Raw genomic sequence first — 4030 nt, forward strand, 5'->3', positions numbered from 1 at the left:
GCTTACAATATTTCTTAAGGAGACTGGTGGCGATTCCTTTTAACTAGGGATTACACTCATAATACATTTTTAAGCTTAACTTTAATTATACTAATGTATATTAGCATACCCCATTAAAAAAATTATTCTGACCATTCTTTTTAGCTAATAAAAATTTTAAACATAATGAAAATGAATTAGTGAGCTTTTTACCAAGTGATTTAAATATATCAAAAAATATTTTTTTCCAAATTTTAGGTTCTTATAGTGAATATTTTCTTTAATAGATTTAATAAAGCCATCAAGGTATCAATTTGCCTACTGTCTCCTAATTAATATAACACAAGACCATGGTTAAAGTACAGACAAACTATGTTTAAAGTATTGTGAATTACCCCAAATTATTATTTAAGTGTTAAGGAGATCCTAGTATAACGGGGATACAAATAATAGAAATTATATAAACAAAATTTGTTAGTGACAAAAGAAAATAGTTAATTTAAATCATATTATGTGATGTAATGTTTCGATGTAATAATTGGATGAAATTATTTGATTTCGCTGGTCCATCTTTAGAGCGATAGTTACAGGCTCGTGGTTATAATTATACTGTCACTTTATGGTTTTTGACGGTTTCTTTTTATATCAGTTGTTAACTGATAATTTTGATATTTATGTTTGCGTCGTATTGTTGATAACAAATGTCTGATTGTTGTTTACATCTTGTTTTTGTTGTTATTTACGTAATTCTTGTCATTTAGCTCTTACTTTTATACATCGTCAATTTCTGTTATATTAATCATGATTTTTTCACACATTACGTTATTTTCTTTGATAGTTCATTTATCTTCTCTGCTGTAATTTTCTGGACAGTTTTTATTCATTTGCTTCTTTGTACATCCGTTTGCTAAAATGAGCTTCTTAGTTCAATATTCTGACTTTGGATTTCGTGTTCACTGTTTTTGGCGTGTTCAACTACCGCGGATTTTTCTTTCCTTTGGTAATCTACGTCTTTTTCGTATTGTTTTTTTCTTTTCATGTTTGTCCAATGAATGACTTACCATATTAATACAGTATTTCATAAACTGTGGGTTTTTGCATTTCTGATAGATGGCCTCACTGGTTTCGGAGTAGTTATCCTAAAACTTTCTTCGGTTTGAAATCGGTTATTATTTTAAATCTATTTGTGATTTTTGAAATGCGATCGGTAATTCCTTTTATATACGGCAGTATTTGTGTTCCTTTATTGTAATCTTCTTTATTTTCATCACCATTACTGCACGATGAGCAATTTTGATTATGATTTTCTTTTTTCTGCTTGCCTAAATGTGTTGTTAATGTTTTTGATTATATATCCATTATTTTGTAGTTCTTGCCACATAGTGCGTAATATGTCTCTTTTTGGAGTATTTCCTAGAACTAAAGAAAAATTACCAAACCGTATACATGCTAAGCCGACAATATAGTTACAACCATAAGCGTGTAACTATCGTTCAAAAGGACTTGTTGTCTTGTTAGGTTTCGTGGAAATATTTATAATTATTTTAAACAATACGAAAATCCACGATAGCTTAAACACATTATCATTTGATTTCATTATTTTTACACATACAGTAAACCTTAATTGAGTTATAATATATTCTTAAGAAACATCCTTATTATATATAATTTGTAAGGTTATATAATTGTAATGAATAAAAGGTTAGTATGATGAAAGCGTGACAAAATGAATCAATTAATCACTATCAGTTATGTTATGTTAACAGTATGTCATATACGCTTAAACCCTCTTTTTAAAAAAAAGTCATTTGGATTATATTACTTTATGTTAAAAAGATACATGAGATTGTTTCTATGAACAGATTAATCAGTATTTTTTAGCGTACTTAAGAACAATTTTTTATGTCGAAATTACTGTGGATGGTTTATTAGAACTTATAGAAAACCTAAATGGAACAAATATTTGAAATTTAGAATATTTTTTTCTATATATTTTTTTGGATGAAAAATTTTTTAAGAAAAAATATTCAATTAAAATTATTTACATTCCAGAAAATGTAATTTCTATTTATTTTTTATAATTATTGTTATTTACATTTTTAAGTCATTCAAAGAAAAACACATTATTTTAAATTACAATGGAAAAGGTAACATTTTCGAATACAACGGTAAGTATAGGGCATGTTAATCCTTATGTCATCTGTTGAAACATATTAATGTCTCATCATGACGAAAACGAAATGCCATGTAACAAAACTAAAAATTATTTTTTTATAGTAGAAGAAATTAATCAAAAACTAGAGTCATTTATGTGGGAAATAAACAACAGAATTCAATTCAATATAATTAAAGTTCAAGTGAGTTTATAAATATGTCTATGTGTGTACTTAATTTGTAATTTCAATCTATCCCAATTTAAAGTAAATACAGGACTCATTACGGAACAGGCAGAAATTAAAAAAAATAAAGTTATGAAATCATTATTATAACATTATTAAAAAAAAAATTCTGACTGTAAACATGACTGAATAAAAATTATTGTTTGTTTAATTTTAATACTTTTTTTTTTGCTTTCCTTTTTGTTATTGTAGACTAAAAGCAAAATTTGTACATTTTTCGTTATATTTTAGCTTCGATGCGAAGCTGAGAAGGTATTGGTTTTACTAAGATGTGTTTTTTTTTTTGTGTCTGTTACCACTTTTTCTCAGCTCTCACCGAACCGATTTCTTTCAATGATACGTCAAAAGATCACAAATCGTATCTAGTCGAAGACATTACCCTTGAAAATTGAAAAACTTTCCCTCGTTCCCCGTAAATGGGGGAAACCTCCGAAAAAATTACAAATTTAAAAATCGCTAATTTTCGAAATTTTTTCAATTTTTTTTACTAAAAACTGCCGTAACTTAAAAATGAACATATCAATATAATTTCTTTTTATATAGATGTTTGATGTCTTTACTTATCATTTGGTATATTTTTTTTATAAATCTGACTTTTTACCTGCCTACGGGGGGGGATTCAAAATGACAACTTTTTCACAAAAAATTTACTTTTTCAACTTAAATTTTGAAAGTGTTCCGGAAAGTCTGACACTTTTTTACATATATTAAATTAAAGTTAATGTAATATTCTTTATTATGCCAAAAAAAAATTTCGGACTTTATTTTATCTTCGCGGTGAAAATGGCTACCAAATGCTATTATTGTATGAAAATTTTCGATTTTATTTTTTACATTTTTAACTTTATAATGCTATGACATATTGAAAAGTGTATGGATCAACATTATTTTTTTATGAGAAATACTATTTTTTAATATTCCTTTTTTCAGTCGACATACTTTATCATAATCAGGATATTAATAAGGAACTAGCAGTTTATGAAGCTTTTGGAATAATCCACCAATTTTTTAAAATTAAACACTATCTAAAGATTTGCATCGAAGCGTTTTTTTTTTTATAGTGATTTTAATCACTGTCAGATATCATTATACTTGATCCAACTATGCCACGTCACCACTGTGCCGAGACCCCCCTGTGCTGGGTTTTTTTTTTATTTTTATTTCAAAAAGTTCTTTATGCACAATGACATTCGAGCATATAATAATACTCATTTACCCCTTAATTTAATTACTTATTACTGTAATTAACAAATTAATCCCAAATAATGACAAATAATCAAACTAATAATAAGTTTCTTAATACCATTCTTTGGAATGCTAACGGTCTTAAACAAAAAGATTCCGAATTTTTAAACTTTCTAATAGATAATCAAATTGATATAGCTCTAGTCACTGAAACACACTTCACAGATAACTCCAAACATTTTTTTCCTGGTTTAAATAATTACAAAACAAACCAACCAGATAGTACGGTATATGCGGGTTCAGCAAGTCTTATCTCATCCTTNCACATGCGGGTTCTGCAAGTCTTATCTCATCCTTAATACAACACTACCTTCTACCAAGTGTACTATTACACATTATCCAAGAAACAAATATTTAAATTTCAATAAATCATACTCCTATAATTATTTCAGCAATATAGTGTCCTC

Source organism: Daktulosphaira vitifoliae, unplaced genomic scaffold (genome assembly GCF_025091365.1).
Source record: "Daktulosphaira vitifoliae isolate Bord-2020 unplaced genomic scaffold, ASM2509136v1 Scaffold_256, whole genome shotgun sequence".
NCBI lineage: Eukaryota > Metazoa > Arthropoda > Insecta > Hemiptera > Phylloxeridae > Daktulosphaira > Daktulosphaira vitifoliae.